A 21,024-nucleotide genomic window follows, 5' to 3' on the forward strand; every position below is an offset into this window, starting at 1 on the left:
AGACGGTAAGAGGACATAGCAGGACTAAAATATAAAAGAACTTAACCCCACCAACTCAAAAATAGTCAGTTTCTACCTACCAATAACATTTATCATTTTACCCAACCCAGGGATATTACATTACTGAGCAAACCAAATTACAAGAAAAATAGACAGTATCATAATCTATTTGACTGTGAATTTCGACAGCTAACAATGTAAGTCCTGGAATCTTGGGGCTGGAAGAGATCATGTGGGCTACTGAACCCTCTCACCAGCTATAACAATCCCTTCTACAGTATCTCTGCCAGGTTGTCACCCAGCCTCTGCTCCAATTGCTTCAATAATGGAGAGGTCTCCAAGGATCAAGACAACCAGTTACTTTATTTCAAAGGCAGGAGTTAGAGTGCATAGAGGCCTCCTACCAGGCTGAAGTTAAGTCTCCCAGCATTTCCACCCTCTAATAAATCACAAAAGGTCACCAGATTAACTTTGAGAGCAGTCAGTTCATTGTTCAAAATCTGCAGTGACTCCAACAACTGATATACAAATTCTAATCTCCATCTAAAAGACTGGAAGAATCTATATCAAAATGTAATATTGGTTATATTTGGTCACCAGGTTTATGGATGATACTTTGTTTTTCTCCTTCATACTTTTGAGTCTTTCCCTACTTTTCAGAGATAGAGAGAGATTAGGAAAGGATAATCAAATAAATAATGTTACTTACAAAAAAGCTCTACAATGTTTATTCCTTCATGTTGTACCCAATTTAGCTCCCTTTCACTCTTTCTCCATCTTTAAATTCTTCTGCACTGCCTAGATTCTGGCCAACCCACCTCTATCATAAAGGTTTCCTTGACTGCTCCAGCCCTTACTAGCTTAAAGTTGAGCACTTTATTATAAGCAGTTTTCTACTATCTGTTAATTATAGCATGGGTCAGTTCTACATTAGATGTAAATTCCTTAAGGACCGTATCATGGTGCCTACCTAGCACAATGCAGAGGTTACTGCAGATTCTCCATCAATATTTGCTAGTGGATGGATGGATGAATGAAATTCCATTGGGTGTATTTATTAGTGCAGTTGGTTAAAGCATAGTTTGAATAGTTAGAACACAGCTCTAATAAATAAGTTTTGAATACCATCTGATCCTATGCTTTTCAAACTAGGGTGCCCACAACCCTGGAGGAATATGGAAAAGTATGTCAAGTGTATAAATTAAAAAATATTAAATAGTATCTTCCTGTTGTTGCTGTGTCCAGCTCTTTGCTACTCCAAAGGCAGCATCACTCCAGGCTTCTCTGTTCTTCACTATTTCCCAGGGTTCACTCAAATTCACGTCCACAGAGTCGGTGATGCTATCCAACCATCTCATCCTCTGCTGCCCTCTTCTCCTTTTGCCTTCAATCTTTCCCAGCATCAGGGTCTCTTCCAATGAGTCAGCTCTTTGTATCAGGCAGCCAAAGTATTAGCACTTGAGCTTCAGCACCAGTCATGTCTTCCTAAAACAGAAATATTCCCCTTTGGAGGAATACTCTGGTGGGAAAGTATGAGACGCACTTTTGTAGCCCATGTTTTTTTAAGTGCAAGAATTCCCTCTAAGGCTGATATTCAGATACTGTTTGAGTTCATCCATTTAGACTTTGCTTCTAGATATTTTCAGATACCTGTTTGTTTATACCCCACCAAGAGATGTTCCTGAATGAAGGTATCATTCATCTTGCAGACAACAGGATAGGTGTTCTGGTCTAGGAGCCAGAACACCTTGGTTCTGGCCCAGTTGTGCAGCCATTGTGGGCAACCAGCCTCTTGAAGCCCCAGCCTCTCATCTACTCTGACCTCCTAACAAACGTTCAGTTCAGTTCAGTTCAGTCTCTCAGTCATGTCTGACTCTTTGCGACCCCATGAATCACAGCACGCCAGGCCTCCCTGTCCATCACCAGCTCCCGGAATTCACTCAGACTCACGTGCATCGAGTCAGTGATGCCATCCAGCCATCTCATCCTCTGTCGTCCCCTTCTCCTCCTGCCCCCAATCCCTCCCAGCATCAGAGTCTTTTCCAATGAGTCAACTCTTCGCATGAGGTGGCCAAAGTACTGGAGTTTCAGCTTTAGCATCATTCCTTCCAAAGAAATCCCAGGGCTGATCTCCTTCAGAATGGACTGGTTGGATCTCCTTGCAGTCCAAGGGACTCTCAAGAGTCTTCTCCAACACCACAGTTCAAAAGCATCAATTCTTCGGCACTCAGCCATCTTCACAGTCCAACTCTCACACCCATACATGACCACAGGAAAGTTAAATAATACATTTGAAATGTCTTTGTAAACTGAAATTTACATGTAAGCTTCCGGTATTATTGTTTTTGTCTTTATCATCCCAGAATCAGTTAACTTGACTGTGTCTCAGGAGACAGGTTTTCTTCCCAAATCTGTCCAGTTAAACTAAGGAGAGTAGCCGCAGAGCTCTGAATTGAGCAGTTTCTAGGTGGAAACCTGACTCTAGTGTAAGCTCCACCAGACTAGACTCTCATTCGTTTTTATATATCTCAGGTTTTCCACAGTACTGGGAGAGAATGAATGCTTAATGAATGCTGAATAAATGTGTTTCTATTATTTGGAATTTCTGCCTTCCATCATTTACCTGATCTCTGACAACATTAAAACTTTTCCAAACCTCAGCCCCCTTAACTATAGACAGATAGAACAGTACCTCAGAGGACTGAAAATTTAAAAGCAATACACATCGGTTGCCTGGCTCATAGGGAGCAGTAAGTCAAAGGCAGTTAAAACAGAAGGAGAGGGTGAGTGTATTTCTGCAACTTAGCAGATGAAGGCTAAATTATTATTTTATGATTTTTGTCAACCCTTCCTTTTACCTGTTATGAAAGAGCCAGACCAGGGAAAGGAAGTTTGCAGCAATGTTGTTCTGAGTCACTGAACTAGTGAAGGAAGCAAATTTCAAAGGCACAGTTACTTTGTGGACCCTCGGGGCAAAAGGAATAAACAATTCTAGTCTTCACAGAAACTTCTTCCAAAATGAATATGCCTGGGAACGGGGAGCTGGGGTTTCCTAGCTGACAAAGTGACAAGAAATGCTTTACCTCGGCCATGGAAATGCTGTGTGAAACCCCCACGGTGGACTCACTCAATAAATTGACCAGTAACCGAGAGCAGGAGACAAGGGGAGCCACAGAGAGAAGCAAAATGAGAGCTCTGTGGGGCTTTCCTTCTACCCTAAGATCTGCCAGACAAATGGAATCCCAAGGCCTTTTGTTTATGTGAGCACTAAGCCAATGATGAATCCCGAGGAAGAACACTCCAGAGATGGCGCTGGGGGAACAGCATTCAAGACACCAAGCCGGGAGGCAGAAGCTGAAAATGAAAACTGAGCCCCTGCATGCCCCAGAGGTATAAACAAACAGACTTCCAAGCCAGCACCACCTGCTTGCCAGCCTCACTGCTGGAAGCGGGGGCTCCATCTCTAGGACTTACAGGAGGGCTCGAGAAAGCACAGCACACATGGAGCAGACAGACACAGGTGTGAGGGGAGACCTGGGGATTGCCAGAGAAGACATTTAAGAGCTTCCTCAACTTCCCCCAATGCCCAGGTTTAGAGCTACAGTCATAAAAGTAATATTTTTTCCTCCTGGCATCCAAGATACAGCACTGAAGACGCTCTGGATGCTGTGTGGAAAAGCGCTCCCCAGAAAAGTATTTTGTCACTGCTCTTTTTAGAGGAGCTTTCATAATTAGAGTAATTTATGTCAGAATTAGACAGTTTAGGGAATGGAAATCTAATTGCAAGAGATAAATATAATAACCGATATGAAAACAGGCTCTCAAAATCTGCTTAGAAATCCAAAGCCAAAATGAAAAAGCATTGCATTTAAAAAAAGGCTACAAGGGGTGGGCTGGAGTGAGGGGTTGGCGGAGGCGGGGCAAGGAAATACTTTCTCAGAATGATTATAATTTAGCTGGAAAACTCGCTGTTTTTAGGATAACCTGCTAAAACTGAACATGCATGAGACTAAAAATAAAAGAAAGCATCTGCATCACATACTTGGCTAAGGTAAAAAGAATGAGGTTTTGCTACCTTCATGAGGCAAAGGCCACGGAGACTGTAGAATTGAGCATGTCCATTGGCTCACATCCAGGCCAGGGCTCCTGTCCACAAAGAGCCCATGTTCAGGGCCTGTTAGGCCACCCTGAACTCTCGACCACATGGAGTCAGTATCGGCTTCTTCCAGCACTCCTTTAGGGCTCTGCCATTCACAGGTCTGTTCCAAACCCCTCTGGTATACATTTATGTTGTCAGCCTGTACCACCTCTGGGAGATAATCCATCCCATAAATTCATGACCTGCTGCATAGTGTAGTATTTCTGCCGACTTGTCCTGAACTTGCCTCCCTCGTGGTTCCACAGTGCTGCTGAGTTTCAGGATCTGGTGAACAAGTCTGTGCTCATCCGACCCACACCATTTATAGGCTGACCATTTCCCCCAACAGCCTGCATCTTGTCAATCACATTTCTGACTTCCAATGGGTGCCTTAGGGAATCCAGGCTGCTGATCCGGTACTTTCTGTAGCCTGGGTATGCTTTGAGATCCTTGCCCAAGAGTTGCAGGCACAAATATAGCCCAGGTTAAGGTGAGAGTAAGATAATGTCCTCAGTTTAATATTTTCCTTCCCTGAAAAATGGACTTCCCTTGTGGCTCAGTTGGTAAAGACTCTGCCTGCAGTGTGGGAGACCTGGGTTTGTATCCCTGTGTGGGGAAGATCTCCTGAAGAAGGGAAAGGCTACCCACTCCAGTATTCTGGCCTGGAGAATTCCATGGACTAGTCCATGGTGTCGCGGTCGGACATGACTAAGCAATTTCACTTTCACTTTCTTTCACTTTCCCTGAAGAACACGCCCATTTGGGGGCAGCACTGTCCTGGGTGCAAACACATTATATTTGACATGGCTTCTGGACTCAGAGAGTTTGCAAACTGAAAGAACAGTGTCTGCAGGCAGCATAAGGTGGGTAGTTTCAGGCCAATAGTGCAAGTCAACCATCTGATCCAGGGCATCATCAAGAAACAAAAGCAAGTGTGACAAACCTGGCCTTCACACAGACTATGGTTCTGTACTAAATACCACCCCCCACCCCCAAAGCCCTCCCACCTTGATTTTCACAACCCTCTGAGAGAGGCAACAATTTCTGTCCCCAACATAATGATATGAAACCAGAGCTTAGCACATGCTAGAGTTAGCATGGGGTAGTCACTCAAATCTCCAGTCTGTTCACAAATCAGCTTAGTTTGGCTTCTTTTTTTTTTTTTTAATTAGATGTTAAGGCTATGCCAAAGCCTTTGACTGTGTAGATCACAATAAACGTTGGAAAATTCTGAAAGAGATGGGAATACCAGACCACCTGACCTGCCTCTTGAGAAATCTGTATGCAGGTCAGGAAGCAACAGTTAGAACTGGACATGGAACAACATACTGGTTCCAAATAGGAAAAGGAGTACGTCAAGGCTGTATATTGTCACCCTGCTTATTTAACTTATACGCAGAGTACATCATGAGAAACGCTGGGCTGGAAGAAGCACAAGCTGGAATCAAGATTGCCGGGAGAAATATCAATAACCTCAGGTATGCAGATGACACCACCCTTATGGCAGAAAGTGAAGAGGAACTAAAAAGCCTCTTGATGCAAGTGAAAGTAGAGAGTAAAAAAGTTGGCTTAAAGCTCAACATTCAGAAAACTAAGATCATGGCATCTGGTCCCATCACTTTATGGGAAATAGATGGGGAACCAGTGGAAACCAGTGTCAGACTTTATTTTTCTGGGCTCCAAAGTCACTGCAGATGGTGACTGCAGCCATGAAATTAAAAGACGCTTACTCCTTGGAAGGAAAGTTATAACCAATCTAGATAGCATATTCAAAAGCAGAGACATTACTTTGCCAACAAAGGTTCATCTAGTCAAGGCTATGGTTTTTCCAGTAGTCATGTATGGATGTGAGAGTTGGACTGTGAAGAAAGCTGAGCACTTAAGAATTGATGCTTTTGAACTGTGGTGTTGGAGAAGACTCTTGAGCGACCCTTGGACTGCCAGGAGATCCAACCAGTCCATTCTAAAGGAGATCAGTCCTGGGTGTTCTTTGGAAGGAATGATGCTAAAGCTGAAACTCCAATACTTTGGCCACTTCATGCAAAGAGTTGACTCATTGGAAAGGACTCTGATGCCGGGAGGGATTGGGGGCAGGAGGAGAAAGGGACGACAGAGGATGAGATGGCTGGATGGCATCACTGACTCGATGGACGTGAGTCTGGGTGAACTCTGGGAGTTGGTGATGGACAGGGAGGCCCAGCGTGCTGCAGTTCATGGGGTCTCAAAGAGTTGGACACAACTGAGCGACTGAACTGAACTGAACTGAAGGCTCTGTTCCACTCCATTTGGAGTCAATAAACTGTGGAAAATTCTGAAAGAGATGGGAATACCAGACCACCTGACCTGCCTCTTGAGAAATTTGTATGCAGGTCAGGAAGCAACAGTTAGAACTGGACATGGAACAACAGACTGGTTCCAAATAGGAAAAGGAGTACGTCAAGGCTGTATATTGTCACCCTGCTTATTTAACTTATACGCAGAGTACATCATGAGAAATGCTGGACTGGAAGAAACACAAGCTGGAATCAAGATTGCCGGGAGAAATATCAATAACCTCAGATATGCAGATGACAGCACCCTTATGGCAGAAAGTGAAGAGAAACTAAAAAGCCTCTTGATGAAAGTGAAAGTGGAGAGTGAAAAAGTTGGCTTAAAGCTCAACATTCAGAAAACTAAGATCATGGCATCCGGTCCCCTCACTTCATGGGAAATAGATGGGGAAACAGTGGAAACAGTGTCAGACTTTATTTTGGGGGGCTCCAAAATCACTGCAGATGGTGACTGCAGCCATGAAATTAAAAGACGCTTACTCCTTGGAAGGAAAGTTATAACCAACCTAGATAGCATTTTCAAAAGCAGAGACATTACTTTGCCAACAAATGTTCATCTAGTCAAGGCTATGGTTTTTCCAGTAGTCATGTATGGATGTGAGAGTTAGACTGTGAAGAAGGCTGAGCGCCAAAGAATTGATGCTTTTGAACTGTGGTGTTGGAGAAGACTCTTGAGAGTCCCTTGGACTGCAAGGAGATCCAACCAGTCCATTCTGAAGGAGATCAGCCCTGGGATTTCTTTGGAAGGAATGATGCTAAAGCTGAAACTCCAGTACTTTGGCCACCTCATGCGAAGAGTTGACTCATTGGAAAAGACTCTGATGCTGGGAGGGATTGGGGGCAGGAGGAGAAGGGGATGCCAGAGGATGAGATGGCTGGATGGCATCACTGACTCGATGGACGTGAGTCTGGGTGAACTCTGGGAGTTGGTGATGGACAGGGAGGCCTGGCATGCTGCAATTCATCGAGTCACAAAGAGTCGGACACGACTAAGCGACTGAACTGAACTGAACCTCTTGACCACTCTCAAATATCTTTACTAAAAACATGAAAAATAATGAGGATTAAAAAAAATGTAACAGCACCGTGGTGGCTTGTGGCCATCTATGAGGTCTCAGACCTGGGATTTCACTGCTAAGAGAATAAAGCAGTAGGTAGTGTTCTAACCTGCTGTTTTGTAAGGACTGCGTCATCCACCCAGAGTGAGAACATCCTGGTCAGTCGCCCACTCCTTCACTTCTACCATAATTGCATCTTCCTCATAATGCCAGTCCCTCCACAGACTTGGAAGACTTGCAAAATACCGTGAGCAAATCTGCCTCTTTGCCCACTGCTTTCTCTGCCACAGAAGAGACGGCAGAGAAAGCAGTCTCACTTATCGAGACATTACAGAGATACAACTTACGGATTTGTGTAAGTGGCTTCAGTCGTGTCTGACTCTATGCCCACCAGACTCCTCTGTCCATGGGATTCTCCAGGCAAGAACACTGGAGTTGGTTGCCACGCCCTCCTCCAGGGGATCTTCCTGACACAGGGATCGAACCCACGTCTCTTATGTCTCCTGCCCTGGCAGGTGGGTTCTTTTACCACTAGCGCCACCTGAGAAGTGCACCTTATGGTTAGGCCTGGGATTTTCTTTCCACCATTGATAGCCATGACCATAAAGCCCTAGGCTCAAGTCAATTGCCTCACTTTCTCTTCTTTAGTTGCTTTCTGTCCTCTCCTCTAAAAGCAACCCTAAAAATGGTCATGTAGGCCAGAACAAATGTGTAACATTGCTCCAGCTTTCCAGGAAAGCATCTTCTGTACTCCTTCCTCAATAGACTTCATTCCAGGCCTGAATGTGACCCTTGCTCACATGTGGGATTCCTTCACAGAAGGGGCTTTCCTCCTCTACTTGATGATATAGTAGTAAAAGGATAGCTGGAGGGACTGGGAACAGACTCTAATCTGGGTTCCACCACTTATGAGTTATCTGACTGTGCAGAAGTTACTGAGCTACTTTGAACCTCAGATTCTCATCTGTAAAATGAGGATGATACTACATCTCACAACTATGTTGCGAAAGGCTGAGTGATACGTTATGTGCCAAGCTCCTGGCACACTGCCATGTCCTTAGCATGAAAGGAAACCTCCATTCCCAAATCCTCAGGCCAGCACTCAAGGCCTCATTCCACCCCTGCCCCGTCCCCATCCCTTGCTCAGGGCTCTGTTAGACTCTGGCTTTCAGCTCAAGAGTGTCAGAGGAACCAGTTCTATTAATACATAGGTAGACAGCTGTAACTCAGTGAGGTTACAGAGTGAGTGTTTCCCACCTTGGTTAGCACATCTGCTAAGAGAAGCTCTTCATCCTGACCCTTCTAAGCAATCTCTCCAGCCCAATCATCCAATCTCTGCTGGCCCTACCTGACCACCTGTTAGCCCACCTGGAATCCACCTTCCCCCTCTTCTTGTTCAAATCCAGACTGAGTTTTCTCCACCCAAGTTTCTGGCAAGGAGGTCTTATCTAATTTCCTTCCATTGGAGGAAAACTTTTCTTTCTCTCTCTTTCCTTAATGATCCTTGGCAGTTCTGATGGGAGTGCTGGGTTTTCTCTTTGGTCTTTCAACTCAGAGCCATTTGGTTTCTCTGGCGCTGACAGAAACAGATCTCTCATTCCTCCGTGGAAACAGCTGGCAGCACTAGTCATTTTTAACACCCACCCGCAGAGGCCAAAGGACACCAGCTCTCAAGCACAGGAGGTGGAGGGCGAGACAGGGCTCAGCACCTGGCCCCTGGGCAGCTGGCAGAAAGAGTCAAGAGGGCAGCATCTCAGGTCCATGACATGGAAGGACCCTTGGACACTCCAGGGCCAGGCTTCTCACACACACAGCACCTGGAAACACTGAGCTCCCTGCCCTGAGTCATCAGAAACTTTGGGTCTGGAGTCCTTCCCACATGGTGGGCAGCTCTCTCATTTCCTAGCTTCCCAGGGGCTGGACACCTGACCCACTAGATCCAAATAAAGAGTGGATGCAGGGCAATACTGAGGAGGAGAGGGGAAGCAACTCTGAGACCTCTGTGAAGGCATTTCCCCTCCATCTCTGCTTCTGACAGCTCCTGCTGGAACACACACTGTTTCTTACGGCCGTGCAAAGCCTTCTCCAAGGTGTTGCGTGTACCCCACCAAACACAGCGCTGACCAGGGGCCGTGTGGTCACTGGACTCCGTCCAGTGAAGGCACTAGAACCTTCACCCAGTGTGCCCCATGGGCTCCCTCTCCTGCACCTCCCACCCTCTCTCCAAGAAGGCTGCTCCATTAGGAAGGGCTGGGCTGTTTTCACTTAAGCCCACTTTCCCTCCCAAATAGGTCTCAGGTCTCTGGGAACTTTGTTCCGTCCCTGAAAGCCACTGAGGGACTGGTTGGTTCCGCAGGCAGGCAGGGGAGCGGCTGTGTCCCGCAGGAGGCGTGTTCCGGGACGGCCGGGGCACCGACACGTAAGGGCGGGGCGGGGACGGGGGTAGCCGGCGGGAAGCCCTGGCAGGAGGGCACGTCCGGGCCGTGTGCGCCCAAGTCCAAGGGCACCAGTCCTCCGCGGGCCCGGGCCCGGGGTGGAGGGTGTGGGCCGAGCCCAAGACGCGCGAGGGGTAGCGAGTCTGATTCAGGAAGTCGAGACTCTGACATCAGGGACAGGACGACGGAGTGGAGTGAAACCTCAAAAATGCGAAGCGTCCGCCCACGGGAGGGCAGGGGACACAGAGGGCGCCTTTCTCGCCACCGGCGGCAGGTACGCGCGGCGCAGGGCGGCCCCCGCTGACCCTCCCCTCCGGGCCAGGACCGCGCGGGACCCGCAGGGGCTTCCGAGGAGACACCCGGGACCTCGGCCGCCTTCGCTGGGGCGGCACCCGGCGGATCCCCGGGCGACCGCGCCTGCAAGAAGCCCTCTGGTGGGACTCAAAGGTGAGTCTCAAGAGTTTGTGTGGTGGTTGTCTCTGTGTGTGTGTGTTTAAATACTTTTTAAGTTGCCTTCCTTTGGCAAGGGGACTTCCTACTCCTTGCCTCTAGAAGGATGTCCAACCCCAGAGATCAGTGAAATTTGAAGATCGTTTCCAAACAGCTTCTTGCCCCTCACTTCCAGGGTTCCCCCACGCCCGCTTTGCAAGGATTCTCAGCAGTCTTACATCTGCTTCTGGGCTGAGTCCACATGGGTTCCTAGCCGCGTCTGGGGTGGAGTTCTCAGACTAGTTGACAACAGCTGCCAGCAGAAGCGGCTTGAAAGGGACAGAGGGATATTCAGTTTGCCACAGAAGAAGTCAAGACCTGAGACCCTCCAAAAAGCATCCCTGGCTCACAGGTTTCTAAATTGTTCTAGGCGAAGCCGAATTTTCAAGGGGGTCTAAGAAACTGGCCACAAGGAAAATACGGCCTGGAGCCAGGGCTGGAATGGGAGCCTTTCTGCTATTTCCTGAGCCTCAGGGGATTTGCTGTGACCCAGACTGCTACCTAACTTCTCTGCCTCTCTCAAGGGTCCCGGTTCTACTCCCCTCCCCACCCTTGAATGAGGACACAATGAGACCTGGTTCCCTAGTGTTTTGAAGAACTTCACAGGAATACATTATGTAATAGAGTTAAATAAACTATAGACATTAACTTGTGGGAACACCAGTCTTGCCCAACCGAAAGGGAAACTGAAGCAGACAAGCAGGGCTTTAATTTCTCAGAGAACACTGGCAGTCCACTTGCTGCAAGAATTCTGTTGAATGAGGAAGGGTGGTACCCTTAAGCGTCTGAGAAGCACTTTTCTCCCAAAGCTGTTGCGTTTTATTCACTCAGCTCAAGTGCGTAAGAACCTGAAGGTAATCTGAAGGGACCCTCATTCTGAAGTCCTGCTGGGTAAGGGAAGAGCCTTGATTTATATGGAGCAGGATTTGAAGACAGCACTGATGCTAGGCTGTTCCTAACCTCGGTTCTAATGGTTTCCAAGTTCCACCTACAGAATTCAGCAAAGATGTCACCATCAACCTCCTGGTCTGATGTGTCTACCTGTTGCCCAGTGCTGGGCTGGGGAGGCAGATGTACTGAAAATCTGATCAAGTCTTTCATTTTATCTGAGATTCTGGCTCCCCATCCCCAGTCCAGATATAATTTTAGGAAAGAAATGCATTGAAAACCAAATGTTTCTCCAGCCTTCAAACTTTGTTAATATTTAACCCATGGAATGGGCTTCCCTGGTGGCTCATGCATGTGTGTGTGTGTGTGTGTGCTAAGTCGCTTCAGTAGTATTTGACTCTTTGCAACCCCATGGACTGTAGCCCACCAGGCTCCTGGAGTGGGTTGCCATTTCCTACTGCAGGGGATCTTCCTGACCCAGGGATTGAACTTGCATCTCTCATGCCTCCTGCATTAGCAGGTGGGTTCTTTACCACTAGCACCACTTGGGAAGCCCCTCCCTGGTGGATCAGTGGTAAAGAATGCACTTGCCAATGCAGGAGACATGGGTTCAATACCTGGGTCAGAAAGATCCCCTGGAGAAGGAAATGGCAACCCACCCCAGTATTCTCACCTGGGAAATCCCATGGACAGAGGAGCCTGGCAGGCTACAGTCCATGGGGTCAAAAAAGAGTTGGACATGACTTAGAGACTAAACAACAATAAACCTGTGGAGTAGAGAAAGGATGTTTTCCACCCTCTCCCCTGAATACTAACCCCAAGAGAATAATGAACACGCAACAAGCTGAGTTACTGATTTCATCAAAGAGAGATGTACACCCATCCCATCCATTCATTCAGAGTTACTGTGCTCACTGCGTGTAGGCCATATGCCAGGGCCTAAGATAATGGTACAGTTTTTGTATCTGAGGACATGCTGCTGCTGCTGCTAAATCGCTTCAGTTGTGCCCGACTCTGTGACCCCATAGACGGCAGCCCACCAGGCTCCCCCGTCCCTGGGATTCTCCAGGCAAGAACACTGGAGTGGGTTGCCATTTCTTTCTCCAATGCACGAAAGTGAAAAGTGAAAGTGAAGACGCTCAGTCATATCCGACTCTTAGCGACCCCATGGACTGCAGCCCACCAGGCTCCTCCGTCCATGGGATTTTCCAGGCAAGAGTACTGGAGTGGGTTGCCATTGCCTTCTCTGTCTGATGACATGAAATCTGGTAAATGAGACAGAGAAACAAAATATAGTTACCCCCGGTACAGTGGATAAGAATCCGCCTGACAATGCAGGGAACACGGGTTTGATCTCTGGTCTGGGAAGATTCCATATGCAATGGGGCAGCTAAGCCTATGTGCCACAACCACTGAGCCTGTGCTCTAGGGCACAAGAGTCCCAACAAGAGAAACCACTACAGCAAGAAGCTGGCACACTGCAGCTAGACAGTACCCCCCACTTGCTGAAATTGGAAAGCCCTCACACAGCAACAAAGAGCCGGGGCAGCCAAAAATAATAAACAATAAAGTTTAAATAAAAAAAATAGTATCTATCATCATAGCCATAGCTATGGGATACTGAAACAATGCAAAGGGGGAGTGAATAACTCCCCCAGGGGTCACCTGCAGAAGTGATGAATGAGCAGGTGTTGAAAATGATTAGGCATTCCCAGGAAAAGGGTATTCCAGACAAAGGAAAGAGCATCTGCAAACTCAGTGGTAGGTTGGGGGAGCTGCAGGTAATGCAGATTACACTACTATGCAAGGAATGATGAGCTCTTTCCTGTGGCAGTGGGAATTCATTTTTTAAACAGGGAAAGAGTATGGTCAGATCTGTGTTTGGAGAGAGAACTAATGGCCGGATGGAAGCCGGGTTGGAGAGATAAGGAACAGAAATAAGGAGGACCTCAGCTAAGAGAATGGCAGAGGGAACTGAGAAAAGGGGCATGGACTTTTGGTGGTTTAGGAAGTAGAGTCAGAGGTACCTGGAGACCAAGTGAATGTGGCTAAGGAGGAATGAATGGAACGGAGGATTATAAGGTGTTGAGCTGGGGATGGGAAGGTGCATTGTGATGCTTGTAATGGAAACCACGTGAACTGGAGGAGGAGTGGACTTGGGAAGCAGAGTTTGGGAGAAAACATTGAACACTTCAGACATGTTTAAGTTGGATGTACTCAGGAGATGCCTGGGTGTAGATATATGGGAGGCAGTGGGTACACAGGTCTGGAACCCAAGGAGACGTAGAGGTTGCTCTGATGCGACTATCTCAGATGCTGTGCAGAAAAGCAGTGTTGAAGGAAAATAAACAGGACTGTATTACACTCAGTGAGATCGCTTGACCCTGAAGGGTCTTGAATTGGTCAGTAATGGCCTACAGATCTTATTTTCATATCACACACTGACTTCCATATGACTCCCATGAGACGACCATGGTTTCCCCCAGCTATCTTGCAGGATGATACCTAAAATGTTGGTGAGAACCCTGGGTTAACAAACACACAGGTGGTGAGGATGCATTTAACCAACAAGCAATCCCCAGGAATCACTCCCCGACATGAGAACTGAATACTTTAGTTGAATTGTAAGATCTGCAGGCCATCTCCCCAGAACTCATACCCCAAGTCAAGGCATGGCACTTGTGTGGGAGAGTCCTACCTTCATTAAAACAAGAAGGACAACTTTCTCAGATGAATTCTAAACCTCTGTAGAGTGGTCCTTTAGGTCTGGCTGCCAATGCCCAGATCAGGATTTTATGTGAGCTGGTACAGAAGGAAAAAAACACCTTGAACTTGGAACTGAACAGACATGAGTTCAATTCTTGCCTTGACCACTTATTAGCTGCCCTTGCACAAGTCTTTGAATATCTCAGCTTCATTTCCTTTACATTTAAATTGGGGATAATTATGTCTCACCAGGGCAATAGTTAGGATCAGAATCAAATTGAAAAAGAAAGTACATTTAATGTGCTATATAAATTGTCGGTTCTATAAAAATGTAAGGGGCTTTTATTATTATTACTAATCTTTCCCCTTGAAGTCATCAAATCAGATGGGCTGTGTAGGTGTAGGATTTGGGCAGTATCATAGGCCCAATATTTGAAGGCCATAATTATAGAAGTCTCCTTCCATCAGAGCAGTGATGGGTATCTGCTTCTCTTTTTACTCCTTACCTAACATGATCAAAGACCAAAGAAGTGAATGGTCTCCTAAAGCGAATGCAGGTTGTACACTGACCAAGAGCTCCTGGAAGCTCATAGGGCTAAAGCAGCCAGGATTCCACTTACTAAGGCACAGACCAACCCCATTTGCAGCTGAGGCCACCCAAAAGGGACACTTTTTTTTTCTGTAATCCTCATCAGTGTGCTAGTTGAACCAGCAGTAGCCCTGAATCCGAGCATTTTCAATGGCTTAGATGTCTCTGTGGTTTTTCTGTCTCCCAGCCAGAGAAGCCTGACATATTCCAACCTAGTGAAGCTCAAGTTTTATGCCAACATTAGAACTTTCAAATAAACAGACTTCTTATAGGGGCTGGTTGTTGAATGAAGAAAAGGAAGTAACCATAGACTCAGAGACTTCAAATGGAAAAACACTTTAGAGATGAGCCAGCCCCTCCCCCTCACTTCACAGATGAGCAAACTAAAGTTCAAGAGAGGGAAGTGTGTGCTGGGGTCAACAGCTGGCTAATGGGGGAACCAGCATCCAAGTCCTCGCACAGTGAACATTCTCTGGGGTTTCTATCACCTGGGCCTCTGTGCCTCACACACGGGGGCACAGGCAGGCACTCAGGTTGGCAGAGGGGAGAAGTGGAAAGATTGTACTTAAAGGCTGCATCCTCCCCCCAGTGGCCCCTGGGAGTAACCCTGGGGATAACCAGGAGCAGCCCCTCCTTTAAGGGGCTTCTCAGGTGGTGCTAGTGGTAAAGAAGCCACCTGCCAATGCAGGTTAGACATAAGAGATTCAAGTTCAATCCCTGGGTCAGGAAGATCCCCTGGAGGAGAGCATGGCACCCCACTCCAGTATTCTTGCCTGGGTCTCACAGAGTTGGACACAACTGAAGCAACCTAGTATACATACACACACACTCCTCCTTTACAGCAGTCTCTCTACCACACCCCAGCCTTCTGTTTCATCAGTGTCAAGCCTCAAACTGTTCTTAAGAATTCCCAGAGATTCCCTCAAGAAGGGATACAGTACTGGGTGCCTTAATGAACTAAAATCTGGTTTGTTTGGGTTTTTTTTTTTTCTTAATCTTTTTTTTTTAATTAGAGGATAACTGCTTGCGATGTTGTGTTGGTTTCTGCCATACAACAATGCGAATCAGCCAAAAGTATCTATCCCCTCCTTCTTAAGCCTCTGTCCCACCCACCGCCGTCCCATCCCTCTAGGTCCCAGGTTGAGCTCCCTGTGTTACATAGCAGTTTCCTGTATCTGTTTTACACATGGGAGTGTATATATGTCAGTGTTACTCTCAGTGCATCCCACCCTCTCCTCCCCCACTGTGTCCACAAGTCTCTGTGTCTGCATCTCGGTTCCTGCCCTGCAAATAGGTTCATCAGTACCATTTTTCTAGATTCCATATTTATGCCTTAATAGACGATATTTGTTTTTCTCTTTCTGACTTACTTCACTCTGTATAACAGACTCTAAGTTCATCCACCTCAATTCAACTGACTCACATTCACTCCTTTTTATGGCTGAGTAATATTCCATTGTATATATGTACCACAACTTCATTATCCCTTCCTCTGTTGATGCATATCTAGGTTGCTTCCATGTCCTGGCTATTGTATATAGTGCTACAATAAACATTGGGGTACATATGTCTTTTTGAATTATTAAACCTATTTATTAGTGTTTCATGAAACTTGTCATGAAGACTATTTCCAGACCAGACCATTTTTGGGTCATCATTACACGTCAAAATGATAGTCAACTCACTGTTCAGTGGAAAGGCTGTAAGTGAATCACAGGAACTCATGAGACTCATCACAGGCACAGAAGAGACAAAACAGTGGAAGGAAAATCTGCAGCACAGTTTTGGATAGACAGTCCCCAGGGATACCGAGCAGCTCAGGTTTCCGACATGTCCCCAGCATCAGCCTGAGCCATCTGAGCAGAGCACAACCTGGGGACGTGAGTGGGAGACCAGGCAAGGGTAGCTGAGCTCCCAAACAAACTCCACCCAAACACAGGATTCCTTTCTGAGGGTAACTCCCAAGGGACTGTGGTAGCGACCGACCCGAATCCCAGCCCTGGGAAGAGGCTTCCTCCCACGCTTGTAAGCAAACTGCTCCATGGAATTTGTTGCTAAAAAATGAAAGGAAACCTAATCACAGCCATGTTTCTTGATCAGAACTGAAGATTTGTAAGTCATTGCAGACTCTCAACTGTCTTTCTCTTTTTAACAAAGAGCAAGCCTTGCTCTCAACTGTCTATAACTCATTCCTCTTGGGATGTTTTTCAGTAGACTTTTATTCTTCTTAAATACAAGCCTGATTTCAAGCTGGATAAGCTTAAGGAAAGCCCATCTACAACTTCGTTTAGTTTTCCAGGCAAGTTAGAAAAGACAATTGGCAGGAGAGAGGGGAAAAATATAATAGCAATAAGGATGTAAAATCGCTCAGTTGTGTCCAGTTCTTTGTGACCCCATGGACTATACAGTTCATGGAATTCTCCAGGCCAGAATACTGGAGTGGGGAGCCTTTCCCTTCTCCAGGGGACCTTCCCAACCCAGAGATTGAACTCAGGTCTTCTGCATTGCAGGCAGATTTTTTACCAGCTGAGCCACCAGGGAAGCCCTCAGCAATAAGGATAGTTGGACGTAATAATATTAATACTTTTAGTCTTCTATTGTCAAAAGTTGGGGGTACATAGGTTTAGAGATGGGTGTGGAGGCAAGGGTTTAGAGCAGAGAATTAGGCAGGAGAAACTGGGACATTCAATTAGCTTTAGTGTCATGGGAGCAGAATGGCATGCAGTGCACATGCTGGGTCTTAACCTAAATGAGATGTGACTGTGGCCACCTTAAATAAGAGGAAAGCTGCACATGAGCCAGGAGCCTCTGAGATCCTGGGGCTGTGTCCTTTCAAAATTTCTGATCCTAAGTCCCTCTGCAGATTCATCAAAGAGACAAAGCACCAGCTTTCAAAAGCCCCTCTGCTGTAAAGGCTCCATAGCAGTCCAGGGCTCCAGGGAGCCTCTCAGGCACACTGGCCCAAAATCCCCCAGGAGCTGGGGTCACAGTGACTTTCCCAGTGATCAGGGACAGGGAGTAAACACATGTCCACCCAACTTTTCTTGCTCTCACAGATCTGCAGTGTGCACACTAGGCACTCCATAGCTATTGGTTGAATCGTGGTGCTAAGACCTTGAGGCATACAAAAGTGACAGCCACTGCTCCCTCCCCCCATCCCCACCAGGCTGCTCTACCAGCACATCAAGCATATCATGGTTGTTTATGTTCTGCTGGGGAGAAGCAGTGGGGCTGGAAGAGAACACACCACTGTCAGGGCCAGCCCTGCAGATGCACCTCATCTGTCGGGCTCCTTTCTGATTCTTGACTGATGGCTCCCACCTTCACCTCCCTCACTCCACCTTCCAGTCCTAACCTGAAACATCCCCTCCTGCCCAAGGCCCACAGTCTGCCAAGCGGCAGTTGCCAGAGCAGTGACAGCCATGGCCTAGATGAAAACCTCCAGACTCATTACGTGAGTGACCCACCCTATCCCATAATGAGACTTCCCAGGGAGAGGGGAACGCACAGGCACAGCGTACCACCCAGACATGACCTGCTTGCTCAGAGTGCTCCTGGTTTCCAGAAGAGAAACTCAGAGCCTTCCCTGCAGGATGTTTGGCCCAACGCCTTCTCTGACTCAAGAGAAAAGCAATGATGTGCCGGGTGCCTTAGGACACTCGCTGCTGTCCAACTACTGTGTTTGTGCAGTTTTGCAGGGAAATATTATTGACCCCTCTGAGGAAAGAGCTGATTTTTACTGTGTCTTCAGTGGATAGATGGCACAGGTTTCCACAGCAGGGTGTGGAAAGAATATCTCATGTTCAGGTAGAAATACTGCATTTCCCCCACCTTCTCTGGGACAAGAGGAAGGGACACAGTCACAGGGCATGTGACACATGGGGAAGAAGGTCTGATGCTCCTGACTGACATTTTCCAGGAATAAGTCTTCAGATGTTTTAAAAAAATAAATTATTCTTTCAAGAAGGAATACTTCAACCACTGAGGTATGTGGTCATTCAGTATTTGGTACTGGAGGGAATGAATACATACACACCAAAAAGATAATCAAATCAACAATGTTATACTTCTTAAACCTTAATAATAGAAACTATACCATTGTTTTCCATTTATCATCTATCAGCTTTCAAGAAATTTTGTATTATCTCCTCCCATTTTTTTATGGAAGTGAAATTCACATTACAGAAAATCATTTTAATGTGAACAATTCAGTGGCATATAGTACATTCACAAAAGGGATTGATTGAAAGTTTTAGTTGCTCAGTCATGTCTGACTCTTGTGATTCCATGGACTGTAGCCCAGCAGGCTCCTCTGTCCATGGAATTTTCCTGGCAAGAATACTAGAATGGGTAGCCATTTCCTTCTCCAGGGGATCTTCCTGACCCAGGGATTGAACCTGGGTCTCTTGCATTGCTGGAGGATTCTTTACCATCTGAGCCACAAGGGAAGCCCATAGTACATTCACAATGCTGTATTAATAGCATCACCACCTCTAGTTCCAAAATATTTTTGTCATTGCAAAATAAACCCCAGACCTATTAAGCAGTTACCCCTTATTGCTCCCTCTTCCCAGCTCCTGGCAATCTGCATTTATGGATTTATCTGTTCTGATAGTTCCTATAAATGTATGCCCTTTTGTGTCTGGCTTCTTTCATTTAGCTTAATGTTTTCAAGGTTCATTCACGTTTTAGCCTTTCCTGGTGCTTCGTGCTCTTTGTGGCTGAATAATTATTCATTCTGTGTATTTACTATAATTTGTTTAACTGTTCATCTGTTGATAAACGCTTGGGTTGTTTCTATCTTTTGGCTATTGTGAATAGTGCTGTTATGAACATGTAAGTACAAGGATTTGTTTGAGTACCTATTTTCAATTGTTCTGGGTAGATACCTAGGAGTAGAATTTTTAGATCATTGGGTAACTCTATGTGTAACTTTTTGAGGAACCATCAAACTGTTTTCTCTAACATTTTAATCAGCAGATGTAAATTCACTTCCTTTCTTGAGGATAAGAGGCATATGAAGTGGCATGCTTTCCCACACCTGGTCCCTTGTTTGTTGTCTTTGATCTTATGCTTTAAGGAAAGATATTAAACTCTGCTTCTTGTTGTCCTAGAGATGCAGAGTTATTTGGATGCTTGAGATAGAAAATATTTGGGGGACTTCCCCGGTGGTGCAGTGATTAAGAATCCACCTGCCAATGCAGGAGACATAGGTTCGATTCCGAGTCCAAGAAGATTCCACGTGCCGCAGAGCAACTAAGCCTGTGCAGCACGACTATGAACCCATGCTCTAGAGCCCATGAGCTGCCGCTACTGAGCCCACACGCCACAGCTACTGAAGCCTGTGCGCCTAGAACCTGTGCTCTGCAACGAGAGAAACCGCTGCCATGAGAAGCCTGTGTACCACAGCTGGAGGATAGCCCCTACTCTCTGCAACTAGAGAAAGCCTGCGTGCAGCAACAAAAGCCCAGCACAGTCAAAAAGTAAATAAATTATAAAAAAAGAAAATATTTGGGTAAACTACAAATCCTTCTTGGCGCGGTTAAGTAGTAAGCAAAAGGTAACACCAGCAGCATTTCTGGAGGACTGTTTATGTGCCAGGCATTGCATTAAGAAAGTCATATCCTCGCTCTCACTTAATCCTCATAGTCCAACTATAATACCTATTTGACATAGGAGGAAAACTGAGGCCTCTACCAAGAGTTAAGTTCTCTTCCTCTGGCTCCAGAGTGTTATTGATAAGCCTCTCCTACAAAGAAACTGCAACTGCCACCAGTGATGAATCAGAAGCTGTTCTGTTACGGTCCGCTTTGGCAGATGGATAAAGACGCAGTTATAATACAGTGTGACCAGTGCTATGACAGGTGTGACAATAGGGAGGAAATACGCTTAGCCCAGCTCTTAGGTGACAGACTTACCAGAGGAGACAAAATCTAAGTTCCTGTTATTATTTCATTTATAAGTAAATGAGCTTTTGTGCCACTTGGTGAGGCTGGACCCTCCCCCATCCTCCTTTGGCACCACCAGTTCATCATTCCTTGTGCCCAGTGTCTGGCACACAGTAGCTGCTCATTACACACAGGTTAATAAACATATGTGCTTCTGCAGATGAAACTTCCAGGCCCTGTCATGCTGCTGCAGGACTGCAATGCCTGAGACTCCACTCATTTGCTTTCTTGAAACAGCTGTGGGGGCTTCCCTGGTGGCTCAGTGGTAAAGAATCCACCTGCCCATGCAGAAGACATGGGTTCCACCCCCAGTATGGAAAGATTCCACATTCTGCAGAGCAACTAAACCTGTGCACCACAACTTCTGAGCCTGTGCTCCACGACACGAGAAGCACCACAAGAAGTCCACACCACAACCACAGTGTAGACCCCACTCGCCACAA

At 46.4% G+C, this 21,024-nt stretch overlaps 1 protein-coding gene across 4 annotated transcripts in view; it reads left to right on the forward strand.

Moving 5' to 3' along the window:
• Positions 1–9,955: 9,955 nt before the first annotated feature.
• KIAA0040 (KIAA0040 ortholog) overlaps positions 9,956–21,024 on the forward strand; it is a 39,882-nt gene continuing 28,813 nt past the window's right edge. For all 4 annotated transcript variants that reach the window (XM_070384890.1, XM_070384889.1, XM_070384891.1 and 1 more), the window contains exon 1: positions 9,956–10,408. The gene's annotated coding sequence lies outside the window, so the exon portion shown is untranslated. The remainder of the gene's footprint in view (positions 10,409–21,024) is intronic.

Source organism: Bos mutus, chromosome 16, assembly GCF_027580195.1.
Source record: "Bos mutus isolate GX-2022 chromosome 16, NWIPB_WYAK_1.1, whole genome shotgun sequence".
Taxonomy (NCBI): Eukaryota; Metazoa; Chordata; class Mammalia; order Artiodactyla; family Bovidae; genus Bos; species Bos mutus.